Consider the following 27,494-nt stretch of genomic DNA (forward strand, 5'->3'; position numbering starts at 1 on the left):
CACATATATTAAAATATATGTGTATATCTATATAAAGGTTAGGTGCCGATGTGACTTGTGGAAGTGTTGATATTGTGGGAGAAACTACATCAAGGTCCGTACACCTTGAGGGCTACAACCCAGATCACACCAATGCCGTTACACTGAGTTAACGAAACTGAACCTGGTGTCCTGATTTAGCAAACTTAAATCATTCCTGGAGACAAGTCCTTACTTTCCTTACCCAATAGTGTTAAGTCAAAAGGATGACAGGAAAGGATTCTGGGGAAGTCATGAAAAGAACCACGCCATACTTTTTTTTCATTCTCAGAATTTCCACTAGGCTTTTTGCCTGCAGGTATTCTGATATTGTGGAAAAAATACTGAACCTAAAAGAAGGAGCCCTGGACTGCAGAGACTTGAGCCTTGGGCAAGAAATTTAACTTCTCTGATTCTTTTTCCTCATTATTGAATATAAATTTGTTAAGTTCCCATTGTGTCCCAGGAACTGAGCCCAGTGCTCAGACAAAAAGGAAGCCATTTCTGCTCTCTAGAAGTTTATATCTCAATGTGGAGAAAAAAATATATAGATATATACATATGTATAAACAAACATATGGGTGTATATAAAATGTGTGTATATTTGCATACATTATATATGTGAACATGATACATATGTAAGTAGATCTGACATACAAAGTAATTTTGGGAAAGGAGCAAAATTAGCAGCTATGGTGCTCAAGAAGGCCATTCTGTAGAAGTTAATACTTGAGTTGAGCTTTACAAGGAACTAGGGATTCTAAGAGGCAGAGGCCAGGCATCAAGACAGCCTGTGCCAAGGCGTGGAGACAATGTACTGTACATGGGAACAAGCAGGCCAGTTTGACTGCAATGGGGAGTTCATAAATGGGAGTAATGTGTAATAAATCTGGAGAGGGAGGCTGGGACCAGATTGTGAGGACTTTTAAATGCCAAGCAGAAGACTTTGCATTTTATTGTTAATAAAATGGGGATATTAACACTCCCACAAGGATGTTGTCAATCTCAAATGAGACAATAATATTATCTCATCTTTTTATGGTTCTTTAAGGTTTACAAACCACTTTCTGATTATTATCTTTTTGGATTCTGACAACAAGCCTTTTAAACTGGGAATAATCATTCATATTTATGCTTTATGATATGCAAAATGTTTTCCCGCACAACAAAGCCATGATTAGGGAGTGCGAGTGTAATTACCCCCATTGTCTGGATAGGAAAATTGAGGCCCCAAGAGGTTATGATGGTCACACAACATGTAAGTGACCGAAGCAAGATTTGAGTCCAAAATTCTTAAGTCCAAATCAAGGAATCTTTCTGCTGCAATCCACTGTAAAAAAGGTGTCAACTCCCATTTGGTTATTCAGAAAAGCTCAAGGGATTTGTACAGGGTCACAGGACTCTCAGCCCTAGGCTTTCACTTACTCACCAAGCTGCCTCCTCAGTGTGCTAATGTAGCTTAAGTACCTTGGGACCTTAAATTACAAAAATGTGAATTCTAATAACTAGACTGGGAGGTTAGCATTTAGCCTTCTCTCCTGAACCTCCTCCTGCTCTTCCCTCCCCATCCCCATGGTGGTATCTTAACCTTACATTCTACCAGATTGGCTCTCCCCAAGCCTGTGATGTCAGTCATAAACCTGGATAATAAGAAGTTCACAGTATACAGCAAGGTACTGCTGGACATTGTGCTGGTGAGAAATCATTCGTTGCCAGTAGGTGGCACCATTGGCCACTAGAGGAAAGAATACTCTTGAGTAAACTATTGATTCTGCATCTGGGGAGCATCTGGATGGGATTTTGTCAAGGAAATTAGCAATATATTCAACATAATTTAAAGTATTGTAGACTCCCATTGACTATACAGTATGAAAGGGAAAAGGAAGCCCTAAGAAGGAAAGAAATTTCCCAAAGGGTCACTCAGCAAAAGAAAGCAGACTGGATTTAGAGTCAAAGTACCTAGTTGTGAAGCCTGACTTGGACACTTCCTAGCCATGTGACCTTGGGCAAGTCTCTTAACCTCTCTGGCCCTCAGTTTCCTCATCTGCAAAATGAGAGAGTTGGACTAGATGACTAGATGACCTCTAAGGCCCCATCCAGCTCTATGAGACCAAAACCATTGAAGTGTGCAGTACAGCTCCTTAGAGCACTGGTGGCTAGGAGATGGGGAGGGGGGGAGTTGAGGGCCAATAGGTAATAGAGAGAGAAGATGAGGAAGAGATAGAGGGAGGGGAGAAGGAAAGGGAGAGAAGAGAGGGAGGGGGAGGGGGAGAGGCAAGGACAAAGAGGGGCAAAGAAAAGCAGGGACAGAGAGAAGGAAGGGGAGAGGTAAAGTGAAAGGGAGAGGAGGAGAGAAAGAGAGAAAAGGAGAGAGATGGAAGTGGAGGAGAGGGAGTGGGAGAGGAAGAGGGAATGAAAGAGAGGAAGAGAGTGGAAGAGGGGGAAAGAGTGGGAGAGGGAAGACCTGGGAGAGGAAACTTGACAAAATATACCCTTAGAAAGTTGCTTAGAGCACTAAGAGGTTAAATGACTTGCCTAGGATCACACAGCCAATCTATATCAGAGGCAGGCCTTGAGCCCAGGCCTTCCTGGATTCAAGGTTAACTTTCTATCCATTACACTCCACCGCCCAGTATATGCATGTCAGACATACAGTTCATTGTAGTAAATTTCTTTCCCCTGTATTTGGACACCTGAACAGGGAGAAAAAAGATAAGGAATGAAAAGCTTAGCAGACAGCGGCAAAAAGGCAAAATGATCTGTGACTTGTACCATGAATCTCCCTCAGTGCCTTCTGCATGAATTAAAATTCTGTATTGGGTCCTGGAGCTACAGGCTGAAAGACTGTCTGGCAGCTTGAGGTGGGAGGCACCACAATTGTGAGACTGATTTCATAAACAACAAGCCTGTGACTTTTCTTTTAGAAACAGAAATAGAATCCTCCACTGAAGTCCTTCCTAGGGACCTCACTGCACCAAAGGCTCCATGATCCTGGGTTCTCAAAGGCTATTCTAAGGGAGTATAAAGGCTGAGAGCGCAAAGACTGTCTAAACACACCCCACCTCTGCCCCTTTTCCTTTCCCTCTTCCCTCTCACTTTTCCTCTCCTTCCTCTTCTCACTCTCTCTCCTTCCCCCATCCCTCACTTTCCCCTCTCCCCATCCCATATATACTGTGATTAAGTGAAGCTTTGCTTTCATAAGGATGGGTACTGGTGAGGTGTATGCCTAGGACCACCCAACTGACACCCAAGAGGCTTATGTCTAAGGTGACCACATGATTCTACATTAATGCCAAGCCAACACCTAAAGACGTACTGAGGCATGTAGGAGCTGCATGGCAGAAACTACTCCCTCTAAATCACAGACCTTGAAAAAGGTATTTTAATTATTCACCTTTTCCTTAAACCCATTTTCCCCTCTGACATGCTTATTTTTGTTGATGAACCATCTTTCTACCAAAAAGACGATCCGAAGTCAGATTTTATTCCTCCATCCTCCAGTCCAATCCCCAAATCTCGTCATTCTTCCTCAGTAATTATTTTCATATCAGTCTCTTTGTTTCTATTACCAAGTAATTAGAGAGGCAAAATCATAGTTCTAGGATAACAGGATCTTAGATTTATAGCTGGTGAAGATCTCAGAGGTCATTAAATCTAGAAATTTGCAAAGTGTTGTAGTCGAGTACCCTTCACGATCCTTATGACCCTTTCAAGGAGTCCATGAGATCAAAGCTATTTTTATAGTAATACTAAGATGTTTTCTCTTCCAATACAATAACTATAGATATAACTTACACAAACAAAAACTGTTTGGGGAGACCTCAAAGATTGCGAAGAATATGAAGGAGTCCTGAGACCAAACACTTCAAGAATCACTAATTTAATTAATTAATTAATCTCTAATTTTTAGTGAGAAACCTGAGGTCCAGAGAGGAAGGATGACTTGCTCCTCACACAAGTAGTAAGAATACTTTGACTTCAAATCAGGTGTCTTTTAGACTCACAATTCTTTGTACAACAATGTCTGACTCTTTGTGACCCAATCTGGGATTTTTTTGGCAAAGATACTGGAGCGGATCGCCATTTCCTTCTCCATTTTACAGATGAGGAAACTGAAGCAAACTGGGTTAAGTGACTTGCCCAGGATCACACAGGTAGTATCTGGGGCCACATGCAAGCTCAGCAAGATGAGCCCTCCTGACTGCAGAGCCCAGCACTGTATCCACTGCACCACTTTGCCCCCAAATGCAATGATTACAAAGCCTCAGCTCTCTCACCTCCATCCTCTCCTCTTTCTGGCCCTTCCTACCTTCATTTATAGAATGAACCTCTCTAACGCATTGTTTTCATTATGCTTTTTGCTCACTCAAAAATCTTCTATGACTACTAGTTTCCATTGACTATAGAATGAAGTCCAAATAAGATTGTGAAGATAGATTGAGGTCAAACTATGGAGGGCTTTGAAGAATTCAATGTACCTTTCTTGTTTTACTTCCCACCATTTCTCTCAGCACAAACCCTCTACTACTACCTCCCATCTTCCTAAAGCCTGGCCTAACAACTCCCAGACCACATGGGACCCTCCTGATGCTTTTTAGCAGACTTGCCTTATTGTATCCCTTGCTTGGGACATGCTGAACACAGAACTTCCTTGTACTACAGACTTTTTCATGTCTACATGTCTAATCTATACCAAAGAAAGAGTTTTTTTAAGCTTAAAGTCCCATAGGGATGTATTATTATCTTCATAATATTATTTATTATTCTAAGCTCCCCAAGGGCAAGGACTGTGCCTATGTATCCAGGGAGTACACACTTTTGAGCCCTCAATAGCTCCTTGTACAAGGTAGGTCTCAATAAGTACATATCTACAAGATAGTTATTTGCTAATAACGATAGCTAATACTGATGTAGCACTGAAAACTTAAAGTGCTTTATGTACAAAATCTCATTTGATCTTCAAAATAATCCTTTGAGGTAAGTGGTACCGATGACATGATTCTCATTTCACAGATAAGGAAACAGACTGAGAAAGGTCAAATGATTTAAAGGGAGGTTCAGAGAGGTTAAGTGACTCAACAAGAATCACAAAGCTAGTAAGTGCATGAGCCCAGGTCTTTCTGACTCAAGTTCAGTGCTCTATGAATTAAGCTGCATTACATATATATACATATATACTTATAGATGGTCACCAGGCTTTGCTTGAGTTATTGGGGGTCGATGGGGCAGACTAGTGACCTAGGAGAAAAAGCTTAAAATATTTGTCTTGTTCAGATCCCAAGAAATTTGGTTGGGAATATAGCCTATAAATCTACTGTGTTTTAATTAATATTTCACCTTGCTGTAAATATTTATGAGACATTATCAGCCTCATAAATGCAAAAGTAATATCTATAAATATCAAGAAAAGTAATTTCCTATGAGTGATGTTTCTAATAGAATTCTTGGACTATCAATAAATTATCCAATAGTACAGGGCTCTGAGCCAAGTAGACTTGTATTCAAATCCTGCCTCAAATTTTTACTACCTATGGGACTCGGGGTAAGCCACTTAACTTCCCTCTAACATCATTATCTTCATCTTTTAAAAACTAACTGCCTCCCAGAGTAGGGAAGCTATGGCCCATATGGCCTTGAGGCCTTGGCATTATGACTAAGGCACATTCACAGCAACGAAGGAAACGTGAGCTGTGCAAATCCAGAGACATCTCCATGGGCTAATTGTGCCTGCCCTATGGGACAGCCTTCTGAGCTCACCTTGGATCCGTCATAGCTGAACACGCTGTACCCTGACCCCAGCATCATGAAGCCATTAGTCTTCTTGAAAAACAAAGGATGAACAACACCTCCCAGGGGTGTTGTAAGGAATGAATGAAATAATACATCGCAGGGCACTTTACAGACTTTAAAACACTACATAATTGTTTGCTGTATTATTATTATTATTAATTATTAATGTACTAAGCCAGGGGTGGGGAACCTACGGCCTGGAGGTCATATGTGTCCCTCTAGATCCTCAAGTGAGGCTTTTTTAATACAGACCCCACAAAACAAATCCTCTTTAATGAAAAGATCTGTTCTGTAAAACTTGGACTCAGTCAAAAGGCTGCACCCGAGGACCTAGAAGGTTACAAGTGGCCTCAGGGCCACAGGTTCCCCACCCCTGTACCAAACCAAATGCTGATGTTAAAAAAAGATTGGGAAAATCACCATTTCTATCTTAAAGGAATTTTCAATCTAGTAGACAGCTATTGGGGATAAGACAAACACACAAAGAACCATAACATAAGTTATAAGAATGTAGAAGATGGCCAAACAGTGGTATGAGAGCTTTGAAAAGCAAGTAGTTTCTCATGGATGGGAGATTTAGGAGAGGATCCATGAAAATGGTAGGACCTAAGCTGGGACTTGATGGTAGGGAAGATTTTTCCAAGGTGGAGCTATGTAGAGAGATCATCACAGATAGAGAGCACACTGTACAAAAAGGTACATAGTTGAAAGAGGACAGGAACAGAAGAAGGAATGGTCAATAGTCCAGTTTTCATGACTTAGAAAGGTAGATTGGAGCAAGATTGTGTCTAAGTTCCTTTTCCAGGTCTGAAGTTCTATGATCAATGACTTCTCTTTGTTTATAAACTGATCTGCTTTCCCCTCACCGTTTTTTGTGGAAAAGGGACAGAGAGCTAGGGCTGGTGATTATGCTTGGAAAGAGGACTCTCCCATCATTCTAAGAGGGGAGACAACATGTAAATACATATGCACATATGAGATACATACAGATTAAATGGAAGGTCACCCTAGAGAGAAGGCACCAGAAGCTAGAGATTGAGATTGGGATGGGGACCAGAAAGACCTTTTATAGAAGGCACCATCTGAGGTGACTTGAAGAAAGTCAGGGAAACTGAGAGCTGTGAGCTGTGCAAATCCAATGACATCACCATCCTAACTGAGAGGCAAGGATGAAGAGGAAGAACGTTCCAGGCATGAGGGGAAGCCACTACAAAGGCACAGAGGGGGAGATGGAGGGTCATGTGTGAGCAAAGACAAGTAGGCCAGTATGGCTGGATAGTATGTAGAGGGGTGTAATGTATAAGAAGGCCAGAAAGGTAGGGAGGGGTCATGGTGTGATGACCTTCAAATGCCAAGCAGAGGAATTTATAATTAATTATGGGGGGGTAACAGAGAGCCACTGGAGTATATTAAACAGCGAATGAGATGAACAGATTTGTGCTCTACTGCCAAGTCTAGATTCAAAGCTTTTCTATCATGGTTCAAACCTGTCAGGGCTTGACCTCTAAAGGCATGGCCTTCAAGAATCTAGGGTCACATCCATGTCACAATGAGGTATTTAGGTAGGATCCTTAATAAATCCATAATTTACAAAAAAAGAAACCCTTATATAGGCTTTAAAGTTTGCAAAGTACTTATGGATATTGTCTTCTTTGAGCCTAATGATACCCCATGACCTAGATACTTATAGGTATTATTCATCAGACTTTCAGTAGTGTGAAAATCATGATAATCTCTTGGCATGGGTTATGCATCCCAGGTTCCCAGGGCACACATGAGAAATAAAAGCAGCTCTGGAAATGCATCTATGGTTAGCTTAAGAGGATTAAAGCAGGTAAAAGAGGAAAGGTAAGATAGGTCCCTGGTCTCTAATTATCAAGTAGAACACATACAATTCTCAGGTGTTTTTAAGCTTCTCACCATCAATTTTCAACTTTTGAAGGATGCATTTAACACCTTTGTTCCAAAGAGTATTCCAGCTGTTATCTTAGCTATTACCAGCTTCTTCTGATGCGAGAAACAGAAGCCACGGGCCGGTTGGTTAAGCAATTTACCTAAGTTCTTACAAACTAGGACTGAAATCCCTAATGTTTTCATTTTCAGTCCTGGTCTTCTGCAAACTGAATCCCGGTATTGTGTTTCCCAGTTCCTACTACCATTAGGCAGCTAGAGTGCCAGGTCTGGGGTCAGGAAGACTCATCAGCCTGAGCCCAAATCCAACCTCAGACACTAGGTGTATGATCCCGGGCAAGTCACTTAACCCTGTTTACCTCAGTTTCCTCATCTGTAAAATGATCTGGGAAAGGAAATGGCAAACCACTCTAGTATCTTTGTCAAGAAAACCTCGAAAAGGATCAAAAAGAGTTAGACATGACTGAAAAATGACTGAATGTGTACGATTGCTTAAAGCAGCTTTGCAAATAAATGAGGCAACGGCTAAGGTCCTTTTCCAGTTCTGAGGTTCTGTGGCTAAGGACTTTTTCTTGTTTATAAACTGATAGGTTTTCCCCTCACCTTTTGGGGGGGAGGAGGGGAGGAGGGAACTGGGAATTGCACCTGTAAAGGGGACTCTCCCCATAGATGCAGCTTGGCAGCATTTCTGTAACTTGTAGTTTAGGAGAGCTGAGGGGCCACCCAGGGATTATTTGACTCACCTCTAGTCACTTAGACAGTGTGTGTCCAAGGTAGGATTTGAATCCAGATTTTCCTGACTCCAGTGCCTACTCTTTATCCATTATACCATGCTGAATTGCTAAACCAGGAAGAGAGAATATACATAAATAATACCAGTCATCTTTCTTTTCCACTAATAACAATGGAAATTGTTTACTTGCCACTCATCCTGGGAGAGATGGCTAGGCAGTGCAATACAGTCAACAACATTTTGCATTGAGCCAGGAAGAGCTTTCAAATGAATCAATCCATAATCATTTATTAAGTGTCTAATTTGTGCCAGGTATCATTTGGTACTGGGCATACAAAGACAAAAACACAAATGTTCCTAGGAGCTTCTATTCAAATACTTAAAGCAATATATACACAGATAAGTAAATTACGTATATATGATAACATATTCATGTACTTTTATTTATTTAGTATGTCTTTAAATATGTATGTATATACATAGCAGTTAGATGGCACAGTAGATAAAACTCTGGGCTTGGAAACAGGAAAACTCATCTTCCTGAGTTCGAATCTGGCCTCAGACACTTACTAACTGTGTGACCCTGGGCAAATCACTTAACATCATTTGACTCAGTTTCCTCATCTGTAAAATGAGCTAGAGAAGTAATGGCAAACTACTTCAGTATCTTTGCCAAGACACTGGATCCTACATTGGAGTCACGGAGAGTCAAACAGGACTGAAACAACTAGACAGCAAACATATGCACAAAGTATACATACATACACAAAGTAAATGCAAAGAACTTCCATTGGGATACTAGCAGCTTGGGGAGGACATCAAGAAAGGCTTCACATAGGAGATGGCCCTGAATCTGAACGTTGAAGACAGCCAAACATGGAGGAGTATTTAGGCAGTTGCATAGGAATAGGAGATTGTAATATGTAGAGTGAAGAACAAATGGGCCAGGATTTAGCAGGATTGTAGCTAGATATGAAGGAGTGATGTGTAATAAAGGAGCTACATGGGAGTCAGAAAGTCCTGAGTTCAATCAAATTCAGCCTCAGACACTTACTAGCTGTGTGACCATGGACAAGTCAATTAACCTTGCTTGCCTGAATCCCCTGAGGGAAAAAATGGCACTTTAGTATCTTTGCCAAGAAAACACCATGGTACATTTCGCAGGGTCTAAGGGTCAGGTATAACTGAAAAACAACAAATAAATAATAAGCCTGTGGAAAGTACTGGAAAAGTAGGCTGGAGTCATGTTATAAAGGGCTCTGAATGCCAAACGGAAATTTTATTTCATCCCAGATGCAATAGGGAGCCACTGGAGCTTTTCAAGTAGGGTCATGACATGGTCAGAAGTCTGCCTTAAGGATATTAATTTGGCATCTGTGCAGAGGAGGGACTAGAAAGAGGGGAGTCTAGAGACAGGGGGAACAATTTTGGAGGTTACTGTAATAGTTCTTGTGAGAGACAATGAGAGCCTGAACTAGGGGAAGTTGTGGTATGAGTAGGGGGAAAATGGATTATGAGATGTTGTAAAAGTAGGATTGACATGGCTGGGCAAGTATTTGGATATGATAGTAAAGGAGAATGATGCATCACAGATATTTCTGAGATAGTGCACCTGGGTGACTAAAAAGGTGATTTTTCCCAACAGAAATAGAGAAGCTAGGAGAAGGGATATATTTAGAGTCAAAGATAATGAATTCTGCTTTGGTTACATTGAGTTTGTGACACCAACAGGCAATTGGTGATGCATGAGAGGAACTCAGAAGAGAGATTCAGTCTGGATATATGGACCTGGTATAATTATCCCTTCTACATCATGACTTCTACCATTATGGTTTCGATATATTGTGGGTTGGGATAAGAAATTAAATGGGAATTTTTTTGTGAGTTTTGCAGAAGCTGTAGACAACATATGAAGATGAGCATACAATAACGGAAACAATTTAGAAATTCAGAAAAGCATAAAATATCTGTATAGTATTCTATAATATCAACATATTTTATCTTTTAATACCACAATAATTCAAACTTCTTCTCTGGTACAAAGAGAAGGTCAAAAATTTTACGTGAATTTTCCAGATCATGGGGGCACCTAACCCTCATGAAGTAGAAGGGATAATTGTAGTTGTCTGCTTAGAGATGATAATTGAACCCATAGAGACTACTGAGATCACCATGGTAGATAAAAGAGAAACCTATAGAAACCTATAGGTAGGTGGCAGGACATAGATGATCCAAGAGATAACCATCCAAACAGACTTAGAAGAAGCAGCCAAATCAAGAAGGAGAATCAAAATTGAGCAGTCATGAGAACCCAGAGAAAAAGGCATATTTAGGAAGAGAGGATTGATGCTGCCAAGTGCCACAGACAGGTCAAGCAGGAAGAGGTAAGAGAAAAGCCCTATTTAGCCCCATAGAGCCCTACCATACCTTACAGAGAAATTTGGTCAATGGTCTTTCAGACAAATGGCTTTGGAAAGTAGGAAACCACTGGAAACTTTAGAGACAACCTTTGGAAGACAGATTGCAAAGTGTTAAGAAACTAGTGAGAAGAGAAGAAGTAGAAGCAAAGAGAATAGACAGATTTTTCAAGGAGTTTGTCTGTGAAATGCAGAGGAGACATAGGATGCTAGTTTAAGGGAATGGTAAGACCAAGTGATTTTTAAAGGATATTAGAAGACCTGATCATATTTGTAGATAGTGAGGTGGGCAATCAGTTGATGGGGAGATATTGAATAGTAAAGAGAAGCAATGTTTGAAGGGTTGAGGTTGAGCAATCTTTAGATCTATATCATCCATCTACAAATATCAGCTTAATAACTATGAACAAGTCACTTAACTGTTTTGAGACTCAATTTCTCCATTTCTAAAATGGAGATAATAATAGTATTTAACTCACAGGTCTTTTGCACATCAAATGAGATGAAGCAGGTATGTCACTATGTAAATGTCAGCTATTAGAAGGTTCCTTAAATCAACTTGAAAAAAATGGAGTTGGGAGTGGTAGAGGAGGTAGAAGACTAGCTCGTGGAGTGGAAGGACTAGAGAGAAGTGAAGCAATAAAAAATCTTTACTCTGACTACAAGCTTGAAATTGCGCTGAGCGTTACTTCTATTGCCCAGCTACTTAGATAGCCTTTTAAAATTTTGCTTAACATCTATGAAGATCTCAAGCTCCTAGCAGATTTCAATCAAATTTCCCTCCACATTTCCACCACAAATAATAATGATGATAGATTCCATTCACCTTTTAACCTCATACATTTCCTGGGAGTTATAGAGGTGGAGGGAAGGGATGGTGGATTTATGAACTCTGGAAAAGTTGCTTCTTTATTTTCTTCCTATTCAGTTTATACACAATTTTCCTTATTTCCAGTAGCTTTCTGATGACTGTGACCCCACCACCTGGCAAGAAAGGTCCAGAAAATTCTCCTTGCCCACTGGGACAATGCCCAGACCCACAGTGGGCATCTCAGCAAGCTTGAGTATGGGATTTGAGATCAGGAAAGAGAATAATTACAGATTTAGAGATGTGAGGAACTTTAGCAGCTACTGAGTCTCAGTTCCCTCATTTGAAGAATGAACAAACTGAGCCCTAGAAAGTTATGACTTACCCAAGATCAAATAGCTAGAAAGGTCCAGAGCTAGGATTCAAATCTATATATCCTTTGACTCCAAGTCCATCACATTTTATGCTGTCTTCAAAACATAGCTCAAGCACCATCTTTTTTTCTCTTTTCTTTTTTTATCTATTTATTTGCTTTTAGTTTTCATCATTCACTTCTATAAGATTTTGAGTTCCAAATTTTCTCCCCCTCCCTCTGCTACCCCTTTCCTAAGATGGTGTGCAAATCTGATATAGGCTTTGCATGTATGACCATACTAATTATATTTCCACATTAGTCATGTTGTAAAGAAGAATTAGAACCAAAGAGAAAAACCATAAGAAAGAAGAAACAAACAGAAAAGAAAAAATAGTATGTTTCAGTCTCCATTCAGACTCCATAGTTCTTTCTCTGGAAGTGGACAGCATTGTCCATCATGAGTCTTAGAACTGTCTTAGAATCTTGTATTGCTGAGAAGAGATGTCTGTCAAAGTTGATCACTGCACAATGTAAACACCATCTTTTATACAAAGTCTTTACCGATACTCTCTTAACCACTTATGTTTTTACTCCCTAACCTATTCCATATTTCTTTTTGTTAGTCTTTGTATTCTTATATATGTAAGTATAGAATATAGGTTTCATGAAGGGAGGACCTGTTTTATTTTTTGTCTTTGCATCCCCAGAGCCTAGCATGTAGTAGGTGCTTAATAAGTGCTGATTGATTGATTGACTGAAGAAGATTACCTTCCGCTAGTGCACTGTGGCACTCTCCTCTTTGATTTCTGGTTTTCTCCCTTCCTCCTCTCATCTTCCTGCTCCCATTTTCTCCCTCCTATTTTGCATCTGGGTGACAAGAGGAAGTCTTGGAGATCAGAGGTGACAGCCCAGCTCACCTAGGGAAATACATCAAGAATGCATTTTCAGCATTTGGCAGGAATGAGGGAGAAGGAGCAGAAAAGGGGTAGGGGGAGGGAAAGGGGAGGAGATGCTTTTCTCTCAAGACCTTTTACTCACTCCTAGAGGCAACGGCTTTCTCTCCTCCTTTTCCCCACCTTTCCTCTCTGTTCATTCAGATATGATGTTCCAGGATCACATGAGATTACTCTCGCTCTCTCATTCTCTGTCTTTCCCTCTGTGTCTTTCTAATTCCCTCCTCTTTAAATAGGTTTATTATGTAGAGAATTCATTTACTGGAAAAAGAGAAATAGGTGGGGGGTGGGGAGGAGAGGGAGAGGGCAGTGGGAGGAGGGAAGAAAAGAGAGGAGAGAGAGAGAGAGAGAGAGAGAGAGAGAGAGAGAGAGAGAGAGAGAGAGAGAGAGAGAGAGAGAGAGAGAGAGAGAGAGAGAGAGAGAGAGAGAGAGAGAGAGAGAGAGAGAGAGAGAGGATGGCAAAGATAGCTAGCTAGCCAAGAAGCAGGAGAGGGGAGGGTGGGAGTGATTGAAGAGGCAGAAGAGGGAACAGGATGGCACAATCCAGCTTCCACCCACATAGCCCCAGGCCAAGGAGAGGCACAGGTAGGAAGAGGTTAAGAAACCCTGAGCTCCGGAGACGGAAGCCATCCGTGTGCTGGTAATGGCTCAGATTGGAGAGTCCCAGAGGGAATCCTTGACTGTGGTCCCTGCGCTGGTTCGCCCAGTTACCCCCAAAGTTGCTGTCAGCTGGACACAGGAAGCACCCTTCTCAGCAAGTAAGTTGTCTTCATTTTCTTTGTCCTGTGTTGATCATTGGGAGCAATGAGGGGAGTTGGTGAACTCTCGAACGAGCCTTTGAGGTAGAGCGGGAGGCGGCGTCCCTAGGGGATGGATATGCGTGCCAAATTCAGCAGGTGGCCGAACGACCAAAGGGCACCTGCTGCGGAGGGATTAGCCTGGGAAAGGGCACGGGATGGAGTTAAAAGTTCAGCCAGGAAAATGGGAGACGACCTTGCTACTGGGACCGAGGGAGTAATTCAGGATTTTAGCTTGAGGAATCATTGTTGCTTTCCCCTGGTTAGCCCCTAATAGGGGTTTTTAGGAAGACTTCTGCAATGGTAACGAAGCTCTCTGTTCCGGGGTGGGGATGGAGATAAGAATGGGAGCATAGGGGAAAAGAGGTGTGTAGGGTTCTAGCTGGCTATTAGGTGGGAAAGGAGATTCCTGTGGCATCAGCCGCTTCAAAAGTGTGTGGGGGGGGGGTGGTAGGGCCATGGAAAACAGCATATAGGATGTATAGACTCCTGTGCTTTCCATAAATCTTCATCAGAATCTGATTTCTCTTTTAAAGACTGCCAAATAGGAAACACTGCTTCACATTTTTCCCCTTCCTGGGCTTTATTTCATAGGAATGAAGGCTTAAAGGTCATCTAGTCCAATCTCCTCATTTTGCAGAAGAAAGTGAGGTCCAAAGTAGGAAAAATGACCAGCCAAAAGCCACTGCATAGTAAATGACAGTCTGAATTCAAACCCAGATACTCTATCTCCTGTCCAGTTGTCCACTAGACCATATATCCTGTCTATCTTATAATATTTTCCAATATTGTTCAATGAATCTTGTGGTTAGGGTCCCTGCCAAGCCAGAGGGAGGTAATAGTATGCTGGAAAAAGCTATGTATCTGGGCTCTGAAGTTCTAGGTTGGAATTCTGGCTTTGCAATTTGCTGCTGGTGTGGCACTGGGAAATTCAGTTCTCTGTGCCTAAGTTTTCTCATTTATAAAATGAGGAGTTTGGGCTAGAATCTTAGGGGCTCCTAACCTTGGCTCCATGGATCTCCTAGGGCCCCCATGGTTAGATTTCAGGGGGTCAGAAAAATTGGATAAGAAAATATTACATCTTTATTTTCGTTATCCTCTAACTGAAATTTAATATTTCCTTCAGTTATTAATGTAAGTAATAAGCATTCTAAGAAAAGGTACATTGACTTCACCACACTGCCAGTGGGGCCTATAACATAAAAAGTTAAGAACTCCTGGGTTAGATGGTCCATGAAGTCTCTTTCAGTTCTAAATCTTATGATTAGTACCTTTAGTCCCACTGAACCCTTTTACCTCCTTACAGAGAAATTCTGTAAGCTATCCCTGTGAATTCTGTAAGTCATCCCTGTGAATTCTGTAAGTCTGGTACCTTTCTGCAAGAGAGGGAATTACCCAGTGAAGGATCCTTGAGACTGGGCTTTGCCTCCTATCTGTGTGAGTTCCTCTGGATTTCAGGAAGGAGTCAAGTTCCTTTCTCCAGACCTACCCCATCCCTTGTCCTCAAGTGTTCAAAAGTTCTAAGGTCTATCCTAGACTTCAGATTGGGTAGCACAAACTCAGGAGCTATATCTGAGAGCTCTGCCTAATCATCAAGGGCACAAGAGTGGTCTAGCTTTTCATAAGGGTCTGTATCATCCAATACCTACTTTCTAGTATCATCTCAAAGCTCACTAGCTGGTATGAATGCAGTCCTTAGGCTCCCTAGAAAGACTGACTGAGGAGCTAGAGAAGACTTGGTAATGAGAGAGGAATAGAGGAAATTTACATTCTCTAGAACAGCTCTAGACCCATGTTATCACACTCTGAAAGTAATACAAAGGTGTCTAGTGTGGGAAGCATGTACCGGTGTGTGGTAAACAGCAAGGAAAGACTGTCACTGCAAGAAGTAATGACATCATTCCACTTACAGGTGTAATGTAATAGAACTTGTCCTATTCAGTGGTGAGGGAAAAGTGGGGGAGGGTGGGAAGGGTGGAAAGGATAAATCCAGGGCAGGTGTTTGAGAAGGAATGGAGCTGAACTCTAGTGACAATGTCAGAGTTATTATTAAAGATGACAGCTCACATATATGGTCTGCACAGACAAATCAGGACCAGGCTTCCCCAGAGCAGTACTCTATACCCACAAAAAGATCATCCATCCTATTCTCAATATCCCAACGCAGGCCCAAGCACTTCTCTTGTAAAACTGCAAACAGCTGGATGTACCTGCTAGGACTTACAAAATGGGTCCCAACCAGGTATTTCTTACCAAATTCCTGTCCAGGTGACATTGAAGCATTATGTTTACCTTTTTAGAGAGAGATGGGTCCATGAGGGTCCAGTGTACCCAAACTAGAAGAGAAGAAATAGAAGTCAGTCAGAAAGATTTACAAGGGAGGAAGACTGCCTTAGTAGCTTCCTATAGGTAATAAAGAGCTTTGTGGGTCATGATTATCCAAGTCACAGTTCCCCAGGGTTTCCCAATACAACTTTCTCCCAACCTGTGCTTTACAAATCCTGCCCAGAGTATCCTGGGTGCTTCAGAGCCTGTCCTACCATGGAGCCCAGCAGAGACATCGGCTCAGCTCGGTCACAAACAGCAGTTCCTCCATGATTCCCCAGCTGCCTGCTGCACTCACATCAATCGGACTGAATCCCTTTGTTGTCCCCACAGATGCTCCCCTCAGCCCCAGAAGATTTCTGCTGTGCCTGGCATGAACTCTGGTCTGGGGATTCTTATGTCTGCTTCAGTCTATATGTGATGAAGGTAATGAAACAGCAGGGGAGACCAATGGGAATTCCCATTCGCCAGTTTTCATTTCCTCTTCTCTCTCTAAAAGCCTTCCTGACCTTTATGTTTTTAATAGCTAATGGATAGCCAAACACACTCCACGTAGTGGAAAGACACCCATGACCTATTTGCGTTTAGTCTAGAGGCTATGTTGTCACGGCATGAATTCAGGGCACTACAGAGGAACACAATACCCTCCACCAGTAGCTTTGATCTGTGGATCTCTCAGTTTCTCCACCAGCAAAAGAGGCCATCGTTAGAGATCTTCTAGGTTGGCCTCCCATTTTACAAATGAGAAAACTGAGGGCTAGAGCATTTCTATGACTCCTTCCAGGTTCAAAAGGTAATCAGTAACATTAAGTGGTGAGGTTCAGATCTCACCTCTGATATTCATTATGTGATCATTGATAAGAGCACTTAACCTCCTCTCTTCTTTTTTCATCCTCTCCTTTCTTCATCTGTAAAATGGGAATGATAATATCTGTAGTACTGAGTTAACAGGGCAACTAGGTGGCTCAGTGGATAGAACACCAGGTCTGGAGTCAGGATGGCTCATCTTCCTTGAGTTCAAATCTGACCTCAGACACCTACTGGCTATGTAACTGTGGGTAGGTCATTTCAGTTTCCTTGTCTGTAAAATGAATTAGAGAAGGAAATGCCAAACCACTGTAAATCTTTGCCAAGAAAATCCCAAATGGTGTCTCAGAGAGTCAGACACAACTACATAACAGCAACTTGTTTAATAGGGTGTGTGTGTGTGTGTGTGTGTGTGTGTGTGTGTGTGTGTGTGTGTGTGTAGGGTGTCCCAAAAGTCTTGTTACAGTGTTAAGCATTGATAGTTAATCCAGGTTTCAAACCTCAGCTCCTCTGATCCTAATTTCATTGTTCATTCCACTATACAATGGACAAACCAAAGGAAATCTTAAATCCTCTCCTCCATTATGCTTCAGGGCAACCCCTCTCTACTGTAAGGCCTTAAATGTTCAGGGGAAGCCAACTCATAGTCCTGACTGGAGACTATTCAGAAAATGAATCAGCTCCCTCCTGTAACTCCCCAGTCATAATCCCATAAGGCTTTACAAAGCCTGTCAGAAAAAAAGTTTCAGATTCTCCCATGTGAATTGACTCTGGATTCTCTGTGCTGATGGAGGGGAGCAAAGACAGAGAATTGTCTATGTGGCCTTGGAGTGTATTATGGGATCATTTTGGCAGCAAATTTATATTTCTAATTATGTTTTGTTTAAATTATAATGTGTTGCACTCCCTGATCAAATGTTGTCTGGTACTTTGGGGGAAGAAAAAAATTGAGGGGAGGGAGGGACAAGGAACTGGGCCAGCTAAGTGATCTAGGAGAGACATGTGGGGATTAAAAATTCATTGTAGATAATTCAAGGCAGCTTAAATACTTTGGCCACATAATGAGAAGACAGAATTCATTTGAAAAAAACCCTGATGTAGGGAAAGATTGGAGGCAAAAGGAGAAGGGAAAGGCAGAGAATGAGATGGAGGGAAGCAATGAACGTGAGCTAGGACAGACTTCAGGAGACAGCGGAAGGTAGTACAAGGGTCTGGCATGCTGTGGTCCACAGGGTCAAGAAGACCAGCACGTGACTCAACAACAAACAAAACCGACAAAAGTAGATAGCCCACCTTCAAATCAATACTTGTTCCATTTAATTGAAAAATCCAGAGTGGACTATATTTCTAAGTATGTTTATTCTGATTAGAATAACATCAGTAACAAAAGGCCTTTTCCAACTTCCCTAAAGATAGAATAAGAGGCACTCATTTTAAAATGCATCTGGAGGGCTTAAAGTTAGACTAAACAAAGACCACTAGAATCTCATCCTCGGGAGATTTTTTAAGGTCAAGGAGCAGGCATCTTCTTCCTAGGAGGACTTTGATCCAGGGCTTTGAGATAGACTAGATGAATTCCTGTCAGTCTGATTTTTTTTTTAGTTCCTCCCACCTTGGCATTTTGATAAGCAGGCTATTCTAGTAAACAGAGGCCATGAGGGGAGAGGTAACTTTCCAAAGATCCTTGCAGCAAGTGAAGAGTATGAATCAGACTTTTTAACACGTGGCCCCAGAGGCTGGTTCATTATCTCCCTAACAGTGGAGTAAAGAGACAGAAATGTTCTGACAGGCCATTGGCCAGCAGCACTAGTGCTCTGTGACCACAAAAAGGCAAGGAGACAGAGAATCTGTCTCTTAGGCACCTGCCCTCGTATCTTTCTCTCGCTCATATCTGTCTGGCTCAGTTTGGGTACTGCTTGCCCCAACTGGGTTTGGGTATGTGCTGTTTGTCTCTGCTTTAAAGCCAACCAGTTCCCGCTTCTGTGAGCCAACATTCTCTGGTATGCATTGGAAAAGAGAGATGAAATGACTCCACTACACTGAAAAAAAAATGCAATCAATCATTGTAGATAACCCAATTCATTGTACCTACTATGAATATATGAACTGCATTCATAGCGCCTACTATGTGCTAGATACTCAGAGTAAAAAGACCAATAAAAAGAGGTCCTATCCTCAAATTTATTTAGATTCATCTCTTCTTCTGTAATCCCCCCATCCCTGCTTTAGCCCAGGGCCATTTCCCTTCAGACCTGGATTACTAAAACAATCTCCTGGTTGGCCTCATTGTCTACGGTGTCTTCACTTTCCAATCCACCCCACGTACCATTGTCAAACTACCAAATAAGTTTTTTTATCATGTCTTCTCCTCAAAAACTTATTGCCTACTATGCAATTCAAAAATCTTGTGCATTCCAAGGCACTCCATATTATTTCCCCATTCTACATATAAAATCTTATTTCACACTTCCTAAAACATCTTGTCCATTCCAAACTGGCATGGAACATACACTATTGCACTTCAAATCAATACCACATTCAAAATTTATACACACATATAATAAGTGTGTCTGTTTCATATGCAATATAATTTGTTTCATTATACATTATACGCCATTTGATCCAGTCAAACTGACTTGCTTGCTGCCTAGCACAGAGTAGGAGTTCAATCGATGCTAGTTGACTATCTGTTGTCTTACATGACATTCCATCATTCCCCCTCTGCTTGCACAGAGTCTGTCTTCCATGACTAGAATGCACTCCCCACTCCCCTCTCCCTCTTAGAATTCCTAGCTCCTTCATTCTACTTAAGATCTTTCCCCATTTCCCCTGCTGCTTCCCCCCAAATTACCTTGTACTTATGTTTCATCTGCTTATCTGTGATATTTTTTTTTTTCTTGCAAGAATATAAGTTTCTTGAAGGCAGGACTTGTTTCACTTTTGTTTTATAATCACTAGCACAGTGCCTGGCATATTGTAGATGATTATTCTATTTATTGATGTTATATACAGTATATTCCCTACCTACTTCAAAAAAAAGAACTACATCTCCTACTTAAACTTCAAACAATATTAGAGCTGGAAAGGATCCTTTAGTCCAATTCTTTCCATTCATAGCTGACAAAACTGAGACCCACATTGGGAAAGTGACCTACCCAAGCATCACAGCTAGGTTAATGGCAGGGCCAGGGCTCAGAGGAAAGCTAGGTGGCACAGTGGATAGATTGCCAGACCTAGAGTCAGGAAGACTCATCTTCCTAAGTTCAAATCTATCCTCAGACACTTACTAGCTGTATGACCCTGGGCAAGGCATTTAATTCTGTTTGCCTCAGTTTCCTCAAATGTAAAATGAGCTGAGAAGAAAATGGCAAATCACTCCTGTATCTCTACAAAGAAAACCCCAAATGGGGTCACAAAGAGTCAGACACGACTGAAACAACTAAATAACAACAAAGCTAAGAATTCAGTTCTTCTGATACTCAGACTAAGTGATTCTGAGGTCCATCAGAAACCCTCTTACCCTGTCCTTATTTATTTTGAAAAAGAATATGATGTAATGGATAGATCACTAGACTTGAGATAAAGGCATGTGGGTTTAAATTCTACCTCAGATATTTGCCAGCTAGTCATGCTACCATCACTTCACCACTCATTGCCTCAGTATCCTCATCTATAAAATGAGGATAATGATACTTATAATACTTCACAGAGTTGTGAGAATAGTGCTTCACAAACTTTGAAACACTCTAAAAAGAAAAGTTATTAAATTCTAGTTCCCCATAAGCATCTTTGACCTATCTCTCCAATCTGAAGGTCATTATCCATCACATAGAAAATATATACAAAATAGGAGTTTTGTGGTTGTTCTTTGATAATCATTTATGACAACACCTTAAGCACCTACTGTGTGCAGAGTATCTGCACCAAACAGAAGTCCTACCCTTTCCTTGTTCTTCGCATAATGCAATATGCTTTAAAATGCCTTTGTTTACAATTGTCCTTAGCATTTTTACAAGCTCATTCTGGACTTTAGTATTAGAATCATAATATCTCAGAATTTAAGGGATGAAATTAACTGACTAAGAAGAACATCCTTCTGATCCTCCTCTTATATCTTTTTTTCAATTTTCCTGTGTGTCTTTGGTTAATCTCCTTCCATTATTTGTAGATGCTCTTTTAAAAATTGTTATTTAATTTTTAGTTCATGGGATAAAACAAGCATTTCCATAACACAGTATATTACAAGATATTCTTTTCACATTAGAGAGCTTCCTGTGCAGCAACACTGGTTTCTAGAGGAATTATTCCTCCACTCTTTTCTTCTTGATCACTATAATTTGCAGTTTCATTGTGACAATTTCAGTTTTGAGAGTCTCCTATTTTTCTTAAGTCATCTTCCCTTTTATCTCAGATTGTTGGAGCGTGTGTGTGTGTGAGTGCGTAAATTAGAGAGCTAATGTGCTGATGTGAAAAAAAGAAATTCCAGCTCTCTCTCCATACTCTCTTAATTGATTCAGAAACATAAAATTATATAAATTGTTTTTAGCCCTTTCCCCTGTCACTTTCTTCTGAAACTTACCAGGCTCCTTCTTTCTGAGGTCCCTTCTGTGTCTAGGTTTATGATTTTCCAATCTTCTGCTATTCTTTTCTGTCGCTCCAGATGTCCTCCACAGTTTTTGCCATTGCATCTGAACATTTTTTTTTCTCCTTCCCTCTCACAATTTTCATTTTAAAGTCCTTTTAATCAGGTTGGTAAGCTTCCAGATAAAGCTATTTTTTCTAGCCCTCATGAGGTGAGTCTTGAACTCTACTCCTTGTCAAGAGCCCATCATTCTTAAACCATGGTCCAGAAAATTTAATCCTGTTCTTTGATACCATCTGCATGCCCAGCTGCTCACTTCATGAATTCTCCCTTAGCTTCCAGAGTCTCAAGCCTTCAACTGGAAGAAGAGATTAAAAAATATATATCACCTACATTTCAACGCCTTTCACTTTCCTCCCCAGGACTTCCATGTCACTCAAGATACATCCTTGGCTTCCATGGTTGTTCTCACCTGCTAGTGCGGGAATCAACAGACGTCTGCATTCTGTAGCTTGGCCTCTGCCAGAGATTTCTGGCAAGCCTGCTTCTAGTTTTTTTAGTGGAGCCAGGCCCTTTATCCTCACGAAAGTGAAAGCATTAAAGAAAGACCTGTAATTTTACAACTCAGATGGATAGGAACCTAACACATTATCACAGTCATATATTGTTATGCTGGGAATTTTTAAGTGCATTTCAACAGAAACCCAAGGCGGTTTTTAAATGTAGAGAAGTGCTACTTCCTTCACATTCCCAGATCTTTATTTCTAGTTGTACACTCTTTACCTGAGATCCAGTCATATGTCTCCAGCCACCCACTGTACATTTTCACTAGACTGTCTGCCAGAACCACAAAGTTGCCTTGTCCAAAGTTAAGCTCACCATTTGTTTCACGAAAACTAGCTCCCCCTCCCAATTCCTTCACTCTGAACATAACAATGACATCCTTTAAGGTGCCAGGTTTGAAACCTGGGCGGCCTTATCCTCTGACACCCAGTCAGTCATCAAGTCTGCTCAGTTTCTCCCTCCAAATGCCACCCTGTATTCATCTCTTCTTTTCTATTTCACTGCTTCTATCCCATGACAACCCTCCTGTTCTCATGCTTAGGCTAAGGGGCCCAATTATTCTTCCACTTTCTAATTCCAATTTGCTCAGCCTTTTGCCTTATCGCTTTTGCATTTGACTGCCTTTCTTCATTGTTTAATCTTATCCATGGTATGCCTTGACAATTCTTTTATTTTAGAAGGAATAAAGATTCCTTGGATGAGTCAGAAGATCTGGATTTGCATCTTGGTTTTGCCCCTTACAAGACCTTAGATAAGTCACTTCCCCTCTCTCAGCCTCACTTTTTACCTCATTAAAATGAGAGGTTGTATTAGAATAAGGTTTTTTAACTTGGGTGGGTAGGGTCTGTGAACTTGTTTTTTAAATATTCCAAAAATTGTGTTTCAATATAATTGATTTTCTTTGTTATCTTATGTATTTTATTTTATGCATTAAAAAACTTATTCTCAGAAGGATCAGATAGGCTTCACCAGAATAAGGGTTTAGGACACACACAGTGATCAATAACTGCTGAACTGGCTGATCTCAACAGTCCCTTCCAGCTCTAACATTCTATGATCAATTGAGATGATTCATTGAAAGTGCTTTACAAACCTCAAAGTATATATGAATGTCGGCTATTATCATAGTCTCATGAGTTTTTTTGATTCAGATAAGAGATGGATAAAAACCAAGTAACTCATAGAATACTTTATATCTCAAATCCCCAAAGTCTTTAAATTTTGTTGTAACTAGTGGCTCTGGCCCCCAACTAAGGAAGGCCCAAGCCCTGGGCTGCTATCAGAAGACTCCTCCAGTGGTCTAGCTGTCTTGGGGATGTGAGGATAATTTCATAGTCTTGTCTACCTTTGAGCGGCATAGATTCTCTTGTACTATTTGGTCACGATTTCTGATTGCATCCATTGGGGATTATTTTATATTTTTCAGACGCTTTCCAAGATTGATGAAATAGTTGCTTTTTGTAGTTGAATAAAAAGCAGTAGGATGTTGGTTTTATAGTTATTATTATCTCTTTTTTATCTTGTTTGATGGAATTCAGTTATAAATGATTCTGGAACAAATGGTTAGTGTGCTATATTATTCCTTTATATTTAATGCTCTGTGGATGACTGCACAGGTGAATTAAATAACTGCTTTCTGTAATTTAGTAAAATTATTGGAATGTAAACTTGTTCTCTGCAGGATTCCTGACAGCATCCTTGGTACTATTCTAGTAGTAGACAGGACAATAGAAATTAGATGTACTTCTTCCTACTCCTACAATGGTTTTTATTTCCTCGATTAGGTGCTTATATTTTGACTTTTTTTTTCCCCTTTTGGTTCCATGTAGCTGGGAGGATTTGATATGGCAATATCTATTAAAATATTATTTTAAAATTGTTATGGGTCCATGTTATATGCTAAAGATGGTAGGCAACAGGGTTTTTGGATGTGTTTCTTTTTTTCCCATGATAATGCTCTAGTTTGGGCCCTTAGGGGGCATAGTGAACAGAACACTGGGCCTTATCTTCCTGAGTTCAAATCAGACCTCAGACACTATCTATGTGACCCTGGGCAAGTCACTTAACCCTGGTTGCCTCAGTTTCTTCATATGCAAGATGGACTGGAGAAGGAAATGTAAAATCACTCCAGTATCTTTTCCAAGAAAACATCAAATGGGGTTACAAAGAGTTGGACACAACTGAGCAACAATTCTCTAATTTTAGTATAATTTATTTTGAATTTTCAAGGATATTTTGAAGCCTGTGTTTTTGTCACCTGTTAGTTTATGAAAGAGAGCTTCTAATGTATAATTCTCCCTACCAGATCACATTATGCTAGGTATTCAGTAGGTGCTCCATTTTTCCAACCCACAAGGATGTGTTGTATAATCTCTACCTTTATTACCACTTGTCTTAGAGATCAGCTAGTCCAACCCCTCATTTTATTTATAAGAAAATGAAAGCTCAGATATGGTGTCATGATGTTTCCAAGGTCCACAGCTAATAAATGGCAGAAACACCTTTTGTGCCTCAAAGGCACCACTTTCTGTATCCTGATCCCCTTTGGCACTCTGGGGAAGCCTACAGACCCCTTCCCAGAATCAGGTTTCTAAATCTATAAAACCAACAACATAGAATTATAAAGGAAAGCACTTATGTTGAAATGTAATGTAATATCTACATTAAGAAAAACAGTCCCAGAATGCCTATTCCAAGGCCAATAGTGCTCTTTTCATTCCACCATCCACCATCCTTTCTAAAGCTCCATTTTTCTCTGGCTCCCTCTGCCTCACTCATTCTCTGACTCTTGTATCTGCGTTTGCTCGTTCCCTGTGAGTCCTTCCTATCAGTCTCCTGGAGTAATGTCTGTGGCCATTTTGCTCACTCTTCAGGATCTCATTTTCACTCTTTAGTTTCCCCTCCAGCTATCTCACGCCTGTGTTTGACTCTCAGTTTGCTTGTTTACCCAGGATTGCTTTCTGTGGCTCCGGCCAGGGTCCGCGTATGAATGTTCATGTTTTCTCTACTATTCATATTCTTTTGTCATCTCTTCCACTGTACCCCTCTGGCGATCTTCTCTCCTCCCTCACATTCCCCCAGCCTCACTGGCAAACTGGCATCCACCCAAGAATCCATCCCTTGGGGCCTCTAGAAGATGCAATGGTTTCCCTCTTTGATTTAATTATTGAGTTCCTTTATTATTTAATGACATATCCATAATAACGGCTGACATTTATATAGCAGTTGATAGCTTATAAAGGGCCTTATTTAGGTTGTCTCCTGTGATCCTTACAACAGCCCCTTGTTAAAGTATTGTCATCCCCATCTTACAAATGAAGAAACTGAGGTTTAAAGAAGTAAGAGAATGTCCCCTAAGTGACAGGGCTGGTAACTGCAACTCAGACTCCAGTCTTCTGAACCCAAAACAATGCTCATCACATTATACCGTGTGTGTGTGTGTGTGTGTGTGTGCATGCATCATATATGTTTATGTATAAGTATATATGGGTATAACTGTTCATAACACATATATGTATTATACACTATAACACACTTATGAAGCAAACATGTTTACATGAGGAAGTATACAAATGTATTCTACATGTGTGCATGTGTATAGACATGTATAGATCCATATGTGCATTGTACATTGCCTAGATATGCATGGGCATATAGTATATGTACATATAGCAAGTATGTGTACGTGCACGTGTGTGCATGTGTTGTACACATATGATGTTATGAAAAGAGCATTGCTTTGGCTTCAGAAGACCTAAGCCAGAGTCCCAATTCTGTCACTGACTAGCCTTGTGACTTAGGGCAGAACTGTCAAGCAAGCCACTGGAACTAGATTAAAATGTAATTAGAAAATATTTCACCAAATAAATAAAAATACAATAGAACATAGGTAGTGTTATTGTGTGGTTTTCTAAGTCCGCCTTATTGCTGTTCACTTGTTTCAGCTTATCTAATTCTTCCTGACCCCATTTGGGGATGTCTTGGCAAAGATACTGGAGTGGTTTGCCTTTTCATCCTCCAACTCCTTTTACAGATGAGGAAACTAGAGCAAACAGAATGAAGTGAGTTGCCCAGGGTTGCACAGCTAATAAATGTCTGAGGCAGGATTTGAACTCAGTTCTTTCTGTCGCTAGACCTAGCATTATATTCCCTGTGCTACCTAGCTGCCTCTTTTCTAAACCTATATCTGCAAGGATCTTTATGTACAATATCATATTACCTCTCTCAGCTTCAATTTATTCATTTGCAAGATAGTAATAATATATGCATATATGCATAGGTATGCACATGTATATATATAATAATATATATGTAGAATATATAAATATTATATATGTATGTATACATATATGTATACATACGTACATAATAAATCTACGATAGCAGAACACAAATGAGATGAGACCATATACCCCCAAGTCATGTAGAAATGCTTTGGTGTTTTAGTGTGAGCCATCTAAGGGGGCGATCCCTTCAAGGATACAGATAGCAACCCATCCACTCTTCTTGATCCTGGACTGTTCTTTCCACCAATCTTCCATGGAAGACCTAGCTACCCAATGCCCTGGAGGGCGTTGCCTATTTTGTGGATGCCGATAAAGCATTCTCTTAAGTGTTATTACCCATGCTGCAGGCATGCATCAGTACAAAGACATCTAGAGTTGGGTTTGTTGTTTTCAGCTGCTTTCTCTGTCATTTTTCTCTCTCTCCTGAGAGTTGCTGGGCTTTTCTTTTATTGTTGTTCTTACATGTCATGCCTGACATTCTCCAAGGGCCCAGTCCTAGAAATGTCCTTCTAAAACCTCTTGTTCTTATATAATCAGTTCCCCTCCTTCTCAGATCATACCACGTTCATTTCCAATTGTCTCAGAGACGGATCTTGGTAAAAGAGCAGCACATATGCAAATCTTCAGAGACCAAGAATTAACAATAATATCAAACAGAATAATAGGAATAAACTGTCTCCATAATTCTGGAGAATATAAGCGGTGTGTCCATGGGTAATTCACATTTAAAATGGAAGGGAAATAGATTTAGGGAGCTAGAGGAAGTGGCCTTTGTCAGCTTCTCAGCTCTCAGGGTCACTTGCTTCTTTGATTCTTGAGGGGAAGTAAATCTGCCCAGAATAGAAGAAAAAACCCAGCCAAAAATCTTCCAGCTTCCTGGCTGATAGGATTGCTTAGCAAACCTTTCTCTATCTTTGTTGAATTACTCCAGAGAAAGACAAACACAGCAGACCTTTGAAAATCCGTACCCTTTACTTGTAACTTGTTCTTAGCTCTTCCTTACTTTTATTTTGAATTGCTAATTTATTCAAATGCATATTGAAAACTTCTTTCAAATAAAGAATGATTTTGCCCCTGGATATTTTTTTCTAAAGAGAAAACTCCCCTAGAAAAGATCAGCTCCTTCAACCTCTCATCAGATGCACTGG

General features: G+C 40.6%; 1 protein-coding gene across 3 annotated transcripts in view; it reads left to right on the top strand.

Moving 5' to 3' along the window:
• The first annotated feature begins 13,414 nt into the window (after positions 1-13,414).
• The window catches only part of KCNJ5 (potassium inwardly rectifying channel subfamily J member 5), a 55,520-nt gene continuing 41,440 nt past the window's right edge, over positions 13,415-27,494 (top strand). For 2 of the 3 annotated variants that reach the window (XM_072611566.1, XM_072611565.1), the window contains exons 1-2: positions 13,415-13,743; positions 16,441-16,533. The gene's annotated coding sequence lies outside the window, so the exon portion shown is untranslated. The remainder of the gene's footprint in view (positions 13,744-16,440; positions 16,534-27,494) is intronic. The other variant, XM_072611567.1, reaches the window with a different exon arrangement.

Source organism: Notamacropus eugenii, chromosome 5 (genome assembly GCF_028372415.1).
Source record: "Notamacropus eugenii isolate mMacEug1 chromosome 5, mMacEug1.pri_v2, whole genome shotgun sequence".
NCBI lineage: Eukaryota > Metazoa > Chordata > Mammalia > Diprotodontia > Macropodidae > Notamacropus > Notamacropus eugenii.